Raw genomic sequence first — 18,260 nt, 5'->3', positions numbered from 1 at the left:
TCGACAGGCCATATTGCCCTTGCAGCTCTTCAAACGGCCGAAGGCACCCCTCGTGTGTTATATCGCTAAGGTGTCTATTCCCTTCGCTGCCCAGCTCTCAAAATACCCAGTCTTCAGCAGCTGCGTCTGGTACGTGTTATGCCAAATGGGCTTGTCGAGAAGCCAGAACCCCACCACATGTCCTGGTGCACCTCCAACCACACTTTGCATGTGTGCCATGTCAGCCAGGGGAGAGTCCTCATGTATCTTACCCCACACCCCGTAGAGTACCTGTCTGTATGTCAGGCCTCTCATTCTTTTGTGCTCCACTATGATGTGGGGGAGTGACGGGTCCCCATGCAGCCAGTCATTCACTGCACCCACTTGTGCTGCCCAGGTATTGGGCAAGTTGGGTAAGCCTATGCCCCCTTCCCATACTGACCGTTGCAGTGTCCTCAATGCCACTCGTGGTTGCCCCCCCCCATAAGAGCACCCTATAGGATACCTCAATTTCTACAAAAACCTTCTTTAGGATTGGGAGCGGGGCGTTCTGCAGGACAGAGAAATGTAGGCAGCGTCAACATCTTTAAAAGGGTTGCTTTGCCCAGCAGGGTTAGTGGGAGGGATTGCCGGTGTGTGATATCCTGTGCAAACGTGTTCACCACTGGGGAGAGATTGAGCTGGATGAAATCGGACAGGCATGGGTGAATACCCAGATATTTGAAGCCTGAAGCCGCTATTGTGGATGGGTATTCCTGAGGGAGCATTGCTACCTCTCCCTGCACTGGGAAGAGGACAGATTTTTGCCAATTCATTTTGAGCCAGATAAAGCTTTAGTATTCCTGCAATATTCCAGTCACAAGCAGCCACAAGACCTTCGGTTTACTCATGTATATTAGGAGGTCGTCTGCGTAGAGCGAGACCCTGTCTTGCCCACCACAGGGCCATTTAAATCCGTCCCATTCCAGCTTTCCCTGAGCTGTATCGCCAGAGTAAACAGCAGCAGTGAAAGGGGGCATCCCTGCCACGGACCAGTTCAAAGGCCCGAGAAGTGACCCCATTTACTCTTTGACACCTTAGGAGAAGTGTATAGCAAGCGAACCCTGGCCAGGAAGTGTCTGCCAAATCCCATATGACCCATAATTTCCCAAAGCGAGACCCACCGCAAGGAATCAAACGTCTTCTTGAAGTCTATGGCAAGGAGTGCCAATGTGTCTGGTATTTCGGATGCCAGACCAATAGCTAGCTCTATTTGATGCAGGTTCATTTGGGTGGATCTGGAAGGCATGGACCCACATTGGTCCGGATGTATCAGCAAGCCGATCACCCCCAACAAGTGATTGGCCAGTACTCGGGCCTGGATCTTAGCCTCTCCATTTATTAGGGATATTGGCCTGTATGAGGCACACTGTTCAGGGGGTTTGCCAGGCTTTTGGAGAACCACTATGCTAGCCAGCCTGAGCTCGTGTGGTAGACCCTCATCTTGTCTACATTGTAGAAAGACGATGCAGAGGACCGATTACTTTCTCCCCTAACCACTTCCATGTCTCAACCGGGAACCTATGGGGCCCTGGCGCTTTACCAGTCTGTAGCGGTGCAATTGCAGCTGAAATGTCCTCCTCCGAAATGTCTGCCTCAAACCTAGAGCCTGTTGAGCGGAGAGCCTCAGGAAAGGCACCTGATCTAGTGCATCCGGCCCTTCCACCTCACGGTTCACATTCCCCGGGCTATATAATGTCTCATTCTCATAGAATTGCGCAAAGGCCTCTGCTATGTCTGCTACGTTAGTCCGTTTCTCCCCTTTAGTGTCCCATAAGGCGCGCACGTATCCAGTCCCTCTATCTCTCCTTTCAAGGCAGGCCAACATTTTCCGAGCTTTATCTCTGGTTTCATGGACTTGACTTTGTTTAGCCCAGTGCGCCTCCCTGGCATTGTCTAGTGCCACATTATGCAGTGTTTCTTGCGCTATAACTTGTGTCAGCTTGGCCTTCTGTGACTGAGAGGAAAGAAATTCCTCCTGTGCTTGTTGTGTTACCTTCTACGCCTCCTCCATCTCATGCACGCGCTTCCTATGCTTAGCTGCCACCATTGAGATCGCCTCCCCCGTAGCGAGGCCTTATACCCCTCCAAGGTGTCCTTGTCCCTGTATTTATTTCAAAGTGCTCCCCGGTTTTAGCAGCAAAGCGGTCCTCAAATTCAGGGTCCCCCAGGTAATAAGTGTTGAGGCACCAACTCCCTTTGGACTTAGTTATCCCATTCTTTAGCTCCATGACTAACAGGGAGTGGTCTGATATCTCTCTGTTCTACACTCCATTTTGATGAGGACTTTCTCACATTACTTTTTAGAGAGACATGTTCATACAGAAATGGGAATGTAGGAGTAAATGTGAAAGAGTGGGTGGGGGGAGATAGGAGTAGGTTTGCAATTGGGTCTACCGTGAAGGCCATTGAAAAATGGGCACCAATGCAGCATCCAGCCATTGCAAATAAAAAAAATAATTATCCGTCTAAATCAGGTTTGGATAGAAGGTGCTTGAAGCTTATATAAAATTGAAGAGCACAGAGTACAAACAAAACGCAGGACTCCTGGTGCCTACATGATCCAACCTAGGAGTTCACACATTTAAGAACTCTTCTGTATAGTATTGTTCAAAATTATATGTGCCTACCTCGTCTACACATCACATCAAGGTTTCTGTAGTCTGTTTTCAGCTGGATCACACACCTGCTCCCTCTTTTCCATATTCACTGAAAAAACTGTTAGTTAAGAGAGAATGAAGGGGAGGATTTATTGCAACAAACCCTCAAAATTCAGCGGTTGTGGAAAGTGATTATCCAAATGTTATCCACAGTGAAAAGCCCACACATCAGATGGTATACAAAGCTTTTGGTCATCAAATAATGTACATACAATCACATTAAATAAAGTATGCTTCAAACACTCCTACCATCTTGGCCATACAAGTATTTTCAGTCTTTGTTGTTGTTATGTTGCTAATCCTACTGACAAACCAGTTTTTCATCCTTTTTAGCTCCTACCAAAATATGTACCCAAGGTTTTCGGTTTGATCATACCTCAAATATTATTTTGTTTATCTATATAATTATTTTAAAATGGCTGCATCGAGTTTTAATTTTTTTTTAAAGTTAATTACTTTTATGCAACGGCATAGTAGAATTGAAATGTCCTTTTCTTTCAGAACTTCATTTCTCAAATAAGATACGTTCTTGTATTGTGATTGGATATCCCAACTTTACTCATGTGAAGACATTCGGTATGGTGCTCCACATTTGACCAAAATATGGGTTACTGGTACAACAACGGTTGCTCAACTGTGGATTCTGTGATGATTCGCTAGGTATCATCATTTCTCCCCAAGGGGGAGCCCTTTCTCATGAGGCTAGGGAAGTGCAGCTGCTACCCAAAGGTCCCCTTAGGGGTGGTTTAAAGTGGGAGGACCTCATGGGGAAGGACTTCCCCTCTGGGGATAAGGACGATCACCTTGGATGCAACCAGGTATAGAACATCACTACCCCACATGCCTTAGCGCCCCCCCTCCATTATAAACCACCATATTGAAAGTAAACCAATGTATTTCTTTAGTGCCAGGAGTACAACCAAAAGTATTAGGACGAAGAAGAGCACAGAAAACAGGAAGATTACAGACTGGGACGAAGTGGTTTACATGAAGAATGAGGAACGAAGTATACGAAGGAGCCATTGTCAAAAGGTGTTGACGTTACGCGCAGATGGAGTAAGCCCCATAAAGTGGAATGGACTAGACGTCCGGCCTTCCCTCCGCGTTGGAGAACCCGGGAGTTATGAAGTCTGCACTTGACCCGAAGAGAGGAATCTGCAGAGGACACCGGCAAGTGGCTGAGGGATTCCGTGACGAGTCCTGCATCAGCAGGGCTGAGCTCAGCGTGTACCAAGTGACACAGTGCCACAGCCTCCAGGAGGAGGTGGTCCCTGCGGTCCCCAAAGACTGCTAGAAACCACAACACGTGGAGCTGCAGCAGTAGCAAAGCAGATGGACGCAGGAAGCAGGAAGGAGGCCAACCCCACTCCCTTGAGAGACTGGCTCCATGTAAGCCTTTCTCAGAAGGTAACGGGAAGCACAGACGGACCGGTAGGGAGTCAGGGGAGTGAAGAGGTCTCTGCTTCATGCCAGGGAAAGCATGAGGCCCATCAAGGGTCTGGGACCTGTGATGAATCCTGCAGAGTTATCACTGTTCCCCAGCCTTAAGTCCCCTCCCACGTGGCCAGGGGAAGGCAGCTGCTACGTGATCCTGACCCTGGGGGTGGTATTCTGAGGGTGGATTGCATGGGAGTAGATGGCTGTAGGGGGGAGAGTGGTGACTCCACAAGGAGAGAAGCAATATACTTCACTTTATTGTGAAGAAGGTCCATTAATTCCGTTTTTTTTTTTATGGTTTGCTGCCATTATTCTAAACCTCTTTGAACTCAAAGTCCCAGACATCCTCAAGTACTGTGACGGGGAAGAGAAGCAAGGAGTTAATGTGGCAGAAATTAGACATTATCGCAGAGTACGCCGAGAAAGCAGCGTGGCTGGTGGCAGAAGAAATCCCACAAAGGACTATGGGGAGAGAAGCATGCCAGAAGTCAGCTGGTAGTGTTCGAGGCATTCGGAGAGGATCTCGGATCACGAAGAAGCAGAGGGTGCACAGAAGAGCTGTGTGTGGAGATGCGGTCCTGAAGAGCAGCGCCCTTCTTGGCAGCGAAGGCTGGAAGAGCCGATGCAGAGACGTGGAGGAACTGCGCCACTTTAGGGGAGCTTGCCCTTCGCAAGTATCTCTCAACTGCAGCACGAAGAACCGGTGAGTCAACCTTATAGTGAAGGGGGCCCCGGGATGTCCCAATATGCTCATAAGCATATGAAAAGTACTCGAGTACCAAACATAGTAGAACTAAATGAACACAGCGAATGTGGTGCAATTTCCTTGACAGGAGATGTCAGTTGGGGAAAATTTGGGACCAGCATTGCCTAAGCCAAAAGACATTGACAAAAGAATGAAAGGGCCAACAATGGTGTAATCAAGAGAGAATGTTAAAAGGAAAAGCTTAAAAAATGCCCTCAGATATTGGATGACGGTTTGGGGGAAATTGATACAACAATTGAGGAGAAAGTGAATGTGCAGAGAAGCCTGATAAGAATATCAGGTAATTAAACCTTTCTGAACAAGGATACCTGGCAGGAGAGTACACCAGGGGATCTCAGTGAGCCAAAAGTGGGATATTCCTGGCCTGAGAGAAAATCAGGATATCAAGAATTAACAAAGCATCCTTGTGGGATACTTAAGGAGAAAGTGAATGTATAGAGAAGCCGGATAAGAATATCAGGTAATGACACCTTTTTGGACAGGGATACCTGGCAGGAGTACACCAGAGGATCTAGGTGGGCCAAAAGGGTGATATCCTGGAAGGAGAGTAAGCTAGGATAACAAGAGTTAGTTGATGTGTTTCCTGGCAGGAGAGAGTACCAGTAAACTTACTTTGAATTGGTATGTTGAAAAAAGATTTTAAGATCTTGTTTCCCTTGAACATTTTGTTAACCAGAAACCTTAAAAGACATACCTTTCACCATGTTTGAAACTCTATTTTGAAAAAAAGGCATTTGTTTTGCCATCCTAAAAAATAGTAAAGACTGTCCGAGCTCCAGCTCTCCTCCGCTCATCCACCTAGGGTCAGACATCTCTCCAAGCAAACAGCGGGGGGCAGAACTCTTTCCTCGGCTGGGGCCTCCCTCTGGAATAGCCTCATTGCCTCTCTCAAACTTGAGCAGAACCACCTCCGGTGCTGGAAGCAACTCAAGACCTTCCTTTTCGCTTCCTCTTTCTCGCTTCCTCTTCCCTGCTGATGCCCCAGACTGCTCTGCGCACTGGTCACCTGGCCACCAACTGAACTTGGGCCCAGGCTCCTGCATGTCCAGTTGCCCACATATTGCCTCTGGGCTCCCCCAGCACTTAAAGGACTGTATCTGCAAACGTACAGCCCCCTTGTCTCTGCACTTATGAGCCATCCTCCAGCAGCATTTATTGAGCTACTTGCACTTATCCCCCCCAACCCAGCACTTCTCCTCTTCCTCTTCCCCGCACTTGCACGATCTGAATGACAGAAGGCCTAGTAAGATCGTTGTTTTGTCCTCCTTCTGTTTTCCTTGTCTTGTCGCGCCTAGAAACACTTGTATACAGGCGAGTTATAAATGATATCATACCTTATTCGAACCAACACTGTGTAAAAGATACTTTGTTTTGCCATTCTGAAAGATCAGGAGAGAGACTTCCTCTTTTCCATTTCAGTCTGTTTGAAAGAACATTTGTTTGATCACCTTGAGGAGAGTATTGGGAGAAAGACATTTGTAATGCCTTTAAGAGACTGGTCTTGACACAGAATATTGTCAATAGTTTGCTGGAAATAATACAGGGGAACTGAGCCAACCCATGTATAAAAAGTGTTTTGTTGAAGTTATATGTTTGAATATTACACTTTTCTGTTCAGTTGAACTTGGAAAGATTTACCTTGCACATTTTGTTTGTATGCATCAGTGCGAGGGGTCGGATTGAGTTTAGACACAATGTCAACCTGCTTTAGTTTTAGTTTCATAAGAAGGGACACTCTTGTTAGGATAGGGAAAGTTGGGTCTTTATCCAACCCTTTTCTATTAATAGAATGGCTAAATGTTGAGAATGATAACTCTTTGTGTCCGCGTCTCATTTCTGACCCCTCACAGACCCCAACAGAAGGGAAGCGTGCATCAGACAAACCTTCCTCGTACCAGTGGCAGAGATAAGCCCACTGACCACCAGAAAAGGATCTGGGACCTCAACAGAAGAGAAGAGTGCATGCGAGGAAATCTTCCTCATACCATTGGAAGATAAGCCCACTGATCACTGGAGATGGGTCTAGGACTTTGCTGATCCAGTGCCAAGGTAAAATCCAATTGGGAAAAGACCTCTCAAACACCAGAAGGGAGTAATTCTCCTGGTTAGAAAACCAAATCCTTTCAAGTATGCTGAAGAGATGCCAGGGGAAGGGAGTCATTCCCCCTGGCCTTGGAGCGTGCTCATCATTACCAGGAGAAGGGAACCATTCTCTTGGTCCAGAAAGTTGAAAGTACAAAGTACGGGAACTACCAGCAAGGGGAAGGGAGTCATTCCCCCTGGCATTTGCTTTCAAGAGGACATTTTGGGACCACCACCTGTATACCAGGAGTCATTCTGCTGGGGAGAAAACATACTATTAGATTGCTGCAAGCCAGGAGAAGGAAGTAATTTCCCCCTAGTACCTTTTTTTGCAAGAGAACATTGTGGCAACACCATTCAATTACCAAGAGAACCGAGTCATTCTCTAGGAGAACGTTCTGTTGGATGATATTAGGTTTTAGTTGTAGTGTAAGGGATAGAAGTAGGTTGTAATACAGGACAATGGATTTTCATTTGGACAGACATTGACAAATTCTTCAGTTTTAGTTTGAGGAAGGGAAAGCCCTCTTAGAGGTAGGGATAGTGATAGTTTATTTTACATCCATAAAGGTCTGCAGCAATAAACATGGCACATTCCGAAGTTGACAGCCGTGCTAATGTGGTCTTGGTGTGGGAGACACAATTGTTACCATGACCATTTTTCCTCGAGGAAAAAACGGACGGGAGGAGGCCGTGCAGCGCACTGCATGAGGTGGATCGAGGTTTCCTGCAGCCAGAACTTCGCCCACCAGCCGGTCTCTTCAACACGTGAGACTTTCATGCACACAGTGTGATGATTTAATGTAGAATGATGTTGTGCGGTCTGAGGTTATGAATGTATAGTGTTGTATGCTCTATGGGAGCATTGCGTTAAATGAGCCATAGAGAAATGCACCTTGTGTACACAAGTTGAAACCATGAGATGGATGAACCATGAAATGAGTATCGTTTGTATTGATTGTGGGAGCACAGAGTTAAGTGGGCCATTATCAATGTAACTTTGTGATCACAAGAAACAGTTACTGTGACAGAAATGTGAAATTCATGCACTAAAGTGTGTTGTGGGTTGCAGTATTCTAAGAGTCGTTCAGAATTAGAAAACCATGTGTGAACTCCCCTGGAAGGTACGCCAGAATGGGAGTTGATGATCAAGAACCAAAATGGCACAAATACACTGTCAACAACCCTGATTTACAGTTCCCTGTGCATGGGTATTTTGACCTAAAAAACAAATGGGACATTTAAGGGAAATTTTAGCCATCAAGTGTGACAAGGCCATTAGTCCCCTGCAATGGGAAACCTATAAACAATGAGAATATTATGCCAGACAGAAGTCTATGCACGAAGCGCAATTGAAGAAGAAAAAGCCTCAGTCAGAGAGGTATAAAGCACATGCATATGAGCTTTAAAAATGAAGGAAGAATGTGATCACGAGGACATGATGAGAATAAAAGTGGTATATGTGGCAAAAACACCATCCGTCTGACTCCCATGGTCACATCGGAGGAAGAGTTAGATCTGTTACTAGAATGTTTACTTGTTAAACAACCTCCTACGCCCCCTCATCAGAAAACTGTTGGCAAAGCACCCTCTCCATCACCTTGCTCCAATAACAGCTGAAGATGCTGGCACTGCAGAAAGTAGTGGCAGCATGGATCCAGAAAGGGCAGGAAGGGATAGAAATGGCTAAAACGTATGTGCCCAAGCAGCAAGACCCGCTCATATTTGCAATAGTACAAGAGCTATGCAAACAAATGTGGCAGTTGCATAAAAGGGTATAGATGCAGAGGATGAAGTGCATCCCCTGCCAAATTACTATCCGCAAATAGACCAAACAATGAAGGATTATATGATTCTGGCCTGTGTCCTGCAATAGTGTCAGAACGGTCATGTTGGATACTACATGCCCCAACAAAGTCCATGGTAACTCAAGGATTTCCCATGAGAAAAGTGCATGGGTTTTATAATGATAATCCAATACACCAGGTCCATGTCCCCTGGAATAGGATGGAGCTACTTACTTTTACTAATGATTATCCAGATATTAGACAAAATCCAAAACAGAGGTACACCCAGACAGACCTGGTTCTTAAAACCAATCCGCTCACGTTGGGAGATGTAGATCAATTGTTTTTGTGCATTCTGCCAGCAGATATATGGCACCAACGCAGAATGCAAGACAGTTTAGATCCTGTCATGAAGTGGGATGAGCTGACTGTGGCAGCGAGGGAAAGGGGAAAGACTGGGGAATTGTCCAAAGAAATTATAGCTCTTCCAGCACTCCGGATAGGATACATGTAATTTAAATCGAATGAGAAAACAAAGAATTCATTTTGAACGATCAAAAAACATCTAAAAACAATTAACTAATTTTGTTTTTTGGGGGTGTCCTCCCCATGCCCATAGCCCCAGCCTCCCCCTTTTTAAAAAAAAAAAATACTTTCACCACCCCTTAAATCACTTTTCCACTCATTACAACCATATTTAATTAGTCTTCTATAATAAAAAAATTCCTCAATGTTTTGGGTTCGTCCAAAATTGCATTCTTTGTTATCTATTCAATAACATCACTGCATACCCTCCTGATCACGCGTATCCAGCAAGTAGTTCCCTGCAAGCAAATGAATTGGGATGAGCGGACCGCTTGTAGGGAGGAAAAAGGGGAAGTTGAAAAATATTTTGCACGAAAGGAAGAAGCTTTGACCTTGTTTAGTGGGATGGATAGCTCTACCCCAGAGGGGCAAAGGTGTTCTGTTCCCATTTTGTTGATGGGTTGTTAACCCACTTTAAAAAAATTACATTCAAACATATCAGTCCACCTGGCCAACCCAAAGTGCTGCTCAAATATTGACCATGGCTAGGTTTTTATGCAAACAGTCAGGCTAAAGACAAACGGGAAAAGGAAAAAAAGATGAGTTAAAAACCAGAGCATTAATGCAACAAGCTTTTCCAGAAAGAGGCAGAGGTAATATATTTCTTCAGAAGGTGATGCCAATCTTGACCTATGGGTCTGAGGCTCGCAGTCCTAAACCTGTGGAGTGGTGGGATAGAATTGAATCCTTGTTTTGGAAACAAGTACTACATTTGCCCGCTTGCACACCTTTACCATTGATTCGATTTGAATTGGGTTCACTCTCAATGTTCTCATTTGTAATTTGGAAATATTGTGCCTTTTTGCGTAAATGTCTATTGTCTTTAGAGCGATCAGACATTTTGGGAAAGGTGGCCTGTCATCCTTTAGAGCAAAATCAGGCTTTTTCAAAACAATGGTGTATTTTTACTATGAATGCAATGTCTGATGCCTCAGTTGATTTAGAGTTACTTTTGAACAATGAAGCTTGTGCCAAAATGAAAGTCCAGCAACACGATTGGATTCTGACCCAAAATAAATGTCTCAATTACAAGGATTTTGATCGAGCGCTATTTGGGCACAAGCAATGTAGAACAAGGTCTGACTATTTGGCCAAATTTCCTTGTTCAAAGACCCGTCAGAAGTTTCTCCGTTTTCGGTTGAACCTTTGGCCGACATTAGAGGCTCGCAGAAATCAAATTATGCAATCAGAAAATGTATGTCGCTTTTGTAAGAATGTTGACAAAAAAGAAACGTTGGAGCATTGTTTAGTGTTTTGTACAAATGTAACCACTATTCGACAAAAATGCTTTGGAAATTTTTTTGAAGACCAAAACGCACATATTAATAAGAACTTGTGGCATTGTATCTTTTCATCAACTGCCTTAAGGACCAAAATAGCAATTGTACGATTTTTGGATGAAATATTTAGTGTAAACTCATAGTTAGCGTAATTGAGTTAAACTAAATTTGAATTTTAACTGTGGTGAATGAACAAACTGCAAATTTGCTTTTATGAATTGTAGTGTTTGATATTGTGATATCTCTTGATATTTGAAAGGTTGATTTTATTAACCGTATAAATAAAAAATAAAAAAATATACGTATACAAAGGGGAAGAGGAATGTATAGAGGAGTAAGAGGTGGTATTGCCACGCCAAGTAATGGAGCAGGTATGATAGACACTGCGTGTCATTTTTGCAAGGCAGAGGACCACTGGATAAGGGAGTGTCTGCTGTGCCGGAAAAGGCACGGACAATCTTATGGGCCAGGAATGACAAGAGGAACTTTTATAAGGACTGAGGCCGGGAACAGCATAATAACAAATACTCGGACACTGACAGAGAATAATGAGCAACACCATAATTATTTTGACCCTAGACAAGTACAGCAGTATTCAGCTAGGGATTTCTATGAGGAGGATTACAGTAGAATAGACTACATAGCATAGGGCTGCCCTAGAGAGGGAAAAGGGTGCATAAGTATTCCTGTAGATTCAAAAGAGCCATTTGTAGAAGCTACAGTGAAAGACAAACATGCAACATTGCTCCTTGACACAGGTGTGTCCAATACATCAATTTCCCATAAACTAGTGCCCCATATTCCCCTCTCTGGGAAAGTAAACATATGTGGGATTCTTTAATACTCCGGTCCAAAGTCCAATATCTAACCCCGTACAGTTTACTTTAGGTCCTATATCTTACATGCCTCAGCTTGTCATCACTGATAAATGTGCTTTAAATCTGTTGGGAATGGATTTGTTGAAACATTAACTTGCAAATATATATTGCTCACCTGATGGAGCGTACCTAACATGTAATGTAGAGTCTTTCCCAAAATGTTGTGTCACTGTTACTAATAATTTGCCAACTGAATTTAAGGGAGTTGACCCTATGATATGGGCCACTGGATCTACTGATGAAGGATGTACGATAGTTGACCCAGTGAAAATACGGGTTAATCCCAGTGCAGTATTACCGCAAATTTATCAGTATAAAATACCCAAGGAAGGGTTAGAAGGAATTAAGCCTGTAATACAGGATTTTCTAGTTATAGGGATTTTAAATTAAATTGTGGAGAGTCCCTGCAACAGCCCAATTCTTCCTGTGCAAAAATGGATTGATGGGAAGCTTTGGTTCCAGCACAATGGAGACGGATTATGGATCTCCAAGCCATAAATACCATTGTAGAACCACAGAATCCGGTGGTGCTGGACACGACTTCCCTGTCCACCATGATACCGCCTTCAGCCCAATATTTCCCTGCTATACACCTCAAAAATGTGATCCAGGAAGACAGTCAGTACCTATTTGCCTTTAATGTGGAAGGGCAGTCCTACACTACCCCCCCAAGCTACACTGAAAGCCCAAGTATTTACAGCCAAGCATTGAAAACACAGCTGGACATGTTCACACCGACTGCAAATACCACACTGCTCAAATACATTGATGATTTGTTGATAGCTGCAGACACCAAAGAGCAATGCATGCATTGCACTGTCTGGTTATTACAATGTTTAGCACCACTGGGACATAAAGTGTCACTAATGAAACTACAGTTCTGTAAAACTCAGGTCACCTATTTAGGACATTTATTGTCAAAAGGGGAGCGTAGATTACACTCTCAGCACCTAGAGGCTATAATGAAAATGCCGGTCCCCATCACACAAAAAGATGTCAGAGGGATTATAGGGAGGATTTTATTTTGCAGGCAGTGCACTCCCAATTTTTCGCTTTTAGCAAAACCACAGTTAGAACTAACACCAATTAGCTCTCCAGCCCCCCCCCTTTCCATGGACTGCTGCTCAGCAAGAGCTTTGATGTTGTAAAATCTGCTTTATATAATTCACCTGCTTTAGGCCCGCCTGATTATACTAAACCATTTACATTGTTTGTGCATGAAAAACAAGGCTTTGCGTTATCTGTACTAACCCAACAGCAAGGGGGTGAAAACAGACAATGTGCATATTTTTCTTCCACATTGGACCCAGTGGCAAAAGCACTGCCAAATTGTTTAAAGGGGTGTAGCGGCTGCAGCCATTTCTATGAAGCAAGCCAACGCCATAATATTGGGACACCAAGTTAGATTGTCTGAGCCACATGTGATTGATATTTTATTGAACAAAATAGCACCTGACAAATGCCAGGTTTACTAGACATGAGCTGACATTATTGGCTCCAAACATTACCATACAACATTGTAACACTCCACATCCTGACACTTTGCTACCCCTCCCATCAGATGAATCAAAAGTAATGCATGATTGGGTATTAATAACAGATAATAAAACAAAGGGACGGGTAGATTTGGTGGATAGCCCAATTGATATACCTACATTATATGTTGATGGATCATGTTTTAAATTACCAGATGGTACTTCAACATTGAAAACCATTGTTGAGACTTGTAGGATATCTCGGCATTCAGCCCAAGCCGCTGAAATGATTGTTCTTACCCGAGCTTGTGAGTTCAGCTCTGGTCTTGTTAATATTTACACTGACAGTGAATATGCATTTGGAGTAGCTCACAACTTCTTGGCTGAGGGAAGATTTTTAACTTCACAAGGGACAAAAATACAGCTTGGTACATTGATTTCGAAAGGATTGTATGCACTCACCCTGACAAAGAAACTAGCCATCATCAAATGCAATGCACACAAGGCTGTTGCAGATGATGCAGGAACAGGTCATGCTTTTATTGACCAAATTGCAAAGGCAACTGCACAATCCCCTGTTCCCTTATGTATGTCACAAACATGATGCATTAATTATTAGGATAGAGACTGGTGTCTGATAGATCAAGTGGCTCAATAACAATATAGTATTCTTCAGAATTTGGCTAAAATCTATTTAATTTTACAACATGATTTAAAATGCACATATATACAATACATGAATTGTACACATACAAATCAATAATGATCACATGTCATATTACATCAATGAATAGTGGTGAAGGAAGTAGATGCATAAACACTGAAGGTTGTTAATTTGAAACATATACTAGTTGTTTCTTTTTCAATAGAAAAAGAAACTTTAACATGGTTTCCTAGTTTTTTCTTAGACCTCTTATGTTAGTATAGAAGATTCTTGGCTCAACATGTTTCTGTTCTTTTAGCTCTATAATAGTGAACATTCATCAGGCGATATCACCATCCAGTAATTTGAGTCGCAATGCTAAGGTGAGTATTTCATGAATTCTTGATCGGTCAGGGTTAAAACATATTTTGAAAAAATAGTATGAGCTATTAGTGCTGTCAATCTGTTTTGGTTCATAGTTAGAACCTTGAACCAGAATACAAGTGAATTACCTGGAGCGGTTCTGTGGGGGAGGACAGTATTCTTGGTTATTGTGGTGAAGACTTGTAGGTAGTCTTTGCTTCTGGCCCTCTGTGGAGAAAGCATATCAATACTGCTTTTTAGTCGCCATTTCAACTATAGGTGGCACTCGTACCTAGCGCTGCTCAAATCGAAACCTACTGTTCTTATAAGGCAAAGTAAGTAAGACCCACCTGGTGGTGAGATTTTTTTTTAATCTAACTCTTGCTGGTCCAATCGTTCATTATTTTCAGTTATTCAATCTCTTGTTTTCAGTTCTGCAATGGAGTGCGGAAAGATTGGAATGGAACTGCATTCATGTGTGTTTGTACAGTAAACAACTACATCAGCTGGGTGCTTATTCTTAGTCCTTTAAATATGACTGACCTTGCGTTTTCCCTTCAGTCGCTCTGTGTTGGTTCTTTTTTTAGTAATTATCTGTGTCGTCTTGGGAATGCTGTTTTGATGTGTTCTTTGTCTTCAATACCTCGCCCTGTCAGTTAACCAAAAAATAAAGTGGTGATTTGTAAAAGCTGTAGCTTTGCCTTACCTATTATGTGGTTTACAAAAATATGCCACGACAACAGCATACCGTCATATCGCTCCAAAGAAGTGCATCCGTTAAGGACAAAAAGGACTGAATGGTGTATGACAGATTTATGTATACTATGTTGATTCTTATTATATTGTCTGTTATTGGAGGAGGATTATTGGTAGAATATGTTATGAATCCAACCATCTACAATACCACTATTGATGTGCCTACGTTATCCTCTGTACAAAAATAGCACAGGGAGACATTTCTAGAGAAAAATACTGGTTTTCACTGCTACATAACACATATGATATCATCAATAGAAGCAACTGTTATATCTGTCTGTATTACCCAGCCTATGTTGGTGAAGGCCTACCGTTGCAGGTAGCTCCCTTTACCCTTCACCTTATGTTATGCACTACATATAGCTGTGGCTAGGGGAGGCCCCCTTTCTTTAGCATATACGCTAAAATAGGTAGCACCAAGCGCAACTCGCCAGGTATCCCATATCAGTATCTTTAGGAAAATCTTCTAAAAAAGGAGGGTTGTGAGAGTGTCAATATCCCTAATGGAACCTTCCCGCTAAAGGACCTGTTCCCTAGCGAATGGCATCATACAGCAATCAACCACCTTAGCTGCCTTCCCATGCACCTTTCCTTCATATAAGGAACAGTACCGTCTTAGGTAGTATGCGCATCTCCAGCGATGGTACAAACTATACATTGCAACTATACATTGGTGTTTAAAGGCCCTCTCTATGTAGGGGAATCAGTGCACTGTATTTGTGCTACCAATACATATTCTTGGTTACCTTCTGACTGGGTAGGGCGATGCCACATGGGGTTTGTGCTGTCTGCTATTATGGTGAAAGATAGCCGCTGGTCCTCTCTCTCACGACAAAAGCGTTATCTAACGCAGGATCATACTGGACCTCAGGTAATTAGAGATGCTTAAAGCAATCATTTCATAGTATGGCCCTTCGGTTAATTCCAGAGATATATGCAGACCATCACAACTGTTAGAAATTACTATAGATGAAACATCAGATGCCCTTGCCAATATCACTATTGAGTTGGAAGCTGTGCACCTTGTAGCATTGCAGAACAGAGTAGTACTCAAAATGATTTTGGCAGAGAAAGGAGGGGTTTGTCAGATTTTCAGGAAACAATGCTGCTCATTCAGACCAGACTCTTCCCTCTCAGTGTGGCATGCTATTAACAATCTCCACAGTATTGCGAACTAAGCACACTTCCCTATGGGTACATTGGCTATTGGTTGATCTTTATCTTCCTTAATGACAACATTCAGGTGGAAACTATTGTCCGTTATTTTTGTTTTACTGACCATTTTCCTTTTCATATATATTTGTATTAATTGTGTGCCTACCTTGTGCCAGACATTAGCTTCATGACTCAGACCTCGGACAACTTCAGTATCCACCACAAATGCTTTTATTATGCAAGAGAATGTTATTAGGGGCATGCAAGCCATAGATGTAACAGATTGACTTACTTACTAATATTACATTGTGATAATAGAACTCCTGTTCAAAGGGCCAATTGTGAAAAAGGGTAACTATAAACACTCTGTAAAATGAATTAACAGTTATTTTTATCTGGTCAGTTTTGTGCACATGGTTATAGTGCTTGTCTTGCAGAAAAAAGAAACTGTTTGCTTTACACGTACGCATGTATTCTTAAAGCAAGCCCAAGGAGTGTAAATAGCCCCGGTGCTTTAGCAGTAAAGTGAGACCCTGACTCCTTGTTCACATTTAGCCTGGTGATTGAATGCCTGTCATGAAGCAATATAAACACCAAGGGGATAAAGCTGCTGGTTCTCAGAATAACTGAAGAGGCACAGACGAAGTCAGTTGCTTCGTCCGAGCCCCTTTTAAGCGTATAAATAAAATATCATGTGGACGCGTTGAAATCCTCTGTGCTGGTGTCTCATTCTGCTGTTTGTGAGCACAGGCGGGTATTATGCAAAGTATTGCCCACAAATTGACAGTTTTTTCTATTATTGGCTCAAGGTATTGCTGGAGACTAGTTGAGCTCCGCTGTAGACATACAGCAGCATGCCCCTTTGATGAACGCGAGCGTGAATATAGAGGCGAAGAATTGCGAAGTGATGAGGTAGAATCCTATGCAGAGCCAAGCCTCTAGCGTACTGATGTCCTGGAAGGGTAGATCTGTGCTAGACCACAGAGCCAGTGGTAGCGTGGAAGGAAAGTGAGGAAGCAAAGAAAGCAAAGACGCTGCAGGGCCGGCGGTGAGAGAGGTGACATTGCCTGTAGCCGCAGTGGGCCAGGGACCCCACAATCAACGCCAAGAGGAGAGAATAAATGAAAGAATCCTCTGTTCTGGATACGAGCCCCAAGTAGTAGTTCGCAGTGGCGGGCAGTATCCAATAAGCAGACGCTTACAGAGGCAACACCGCAGAGGGAGACACAGGAAAACAGTCTTCCTTGGTGGTATGACCACGGTGCATCCGTGGTGGGTCGGGAACCTGAGAAACAGCACCGAGACCAGGAGGGAACAGAGGAAAGAATCCTCCATTCTGAATTCAAGAACCAAGGAGACCGATGTGTCGGGCAGCATTCGAGAAGTAGGCACTTATTGTCATGATGCCTACCCCCGGGGACCCAGACCAAGTCCAGCAACCTCGGAAGCAGGCATCATGTTATTCCAAGCAAGCCCAACAACCCCTACTAGGGGCTATTTGGGTGCAGTCCTGGCGTCTATGGCGCCAGGCTCATATGGAGAGTCAGTCCTGGTGCCATAAGCGCCAGGCTCATAGATTAAAACTTACCTGATGCAGACCATGCTGCAAGAGCTCCAAGCCAAAAGAGGCTTGGAAGGGACTACTTTACCTAGGGACTATTTTTTATTCGGGTGGGGCTGGGGAGGAATACTTACCTGGGACTACTTTGGAGGCTATTTAAACCACGCCCGAAGAGCAGCACACCCTTCGCGGTATTCTGCATCCAGCAGCGTAACGCTCACTGTGCCTGCAAGTCTGCATCCAGTCTTCTGCCACGCCCGCCTCGAGTCTGGAGCTCCTAGAAAAAGGGAGAAAGAAGGAGAAAAGGTGAGAACAAGAGCAATACCTTTGATCCTTACCTGAATTCCCGATCCATCACGCCTTCGAGCTAGAAGAAAGAAGTTATTTTATGCGCGTCGCCTCGCCTACTGCAGCGCCGCGCTGAACTCAATGGCCTTCGTAAAATCTTCACATTCCACTGCATCCTTCTACATGTTCCCGCCGCACTCCGGCACCTAAGGGGAAGACAAGAACAGCAAGGTGAGCCAAGGGAATACACAGAGGCAATATTAGTTACCCCCCATAGACTTACCTGATTTTATCACCGGGGGTACTATTCCTCTTCACGGGTCGACGCAGCTTCCACTGCATCCTCGCCGAACCCCGGCCCCTAAGGGGAAACAAAAGGACAGCAACGTGAAACAAAGGGACAAACAAGGGGAAACCTCCTCACCACAATAGACTTACCTGATTTTACCGCCGTAGGCATTATTCCCCGAGACTTCATACTTTCTCTCAGCGCCTGAATAAGGGAGAAAGCAACAGGTTACATATT

The 18,260-nt window shown here is 43.9% G+C and overlaps 1 protein-coding gene across 4 annotated transcripts in view; it reads right to left on the bottom strand.

The window, feature by feature from the left end:
* BBS7 (Bardet-Biedl syndrome 7) overlaps window positions 1-18,260 on the bottom strand; it is a 1,458,886-nt gene that overhangs the window by 1,411,759 nt on the left and 28,867 nt on the right. The window contains exon 2 of one of the 4 annotated variants that reach the window (XM_069631158.1): window positions 14,518-14,623. The exons of 2 other annotated variants lie outside the window; for them this stretch is intronic. The gene's annotated coding sequence lies outside the window, so the exon portion shown is untranslated. Of the gene's footprint in view, window positions 1-2,648; window positions 2,670-14,517; window positions 14,624-18,260 lie in introns of those variants that run through there. One more of the 4 variants, XM_069631159.1, reaches the window with a different exon arrangement.

Source organism: Ambystoma mexicanum, chromosome 6q (assembly GCF_040938575.1).
Source record: "Ambystoma mexicanum isolate Mex_15411 chromosome 6q, UKY_AmexF1_1, whole genome shotgun sequence".
Classification (NCBI taxonomy): Eukaryota; Metazoa; Chordata; class Amphibia; order Caudata; family Ambystomatidae; genus Ambystoma; species Ambystoma mexicanum.
This window is presented reverse-complemented; position numbering and strand designations above follow the sequence as displayed.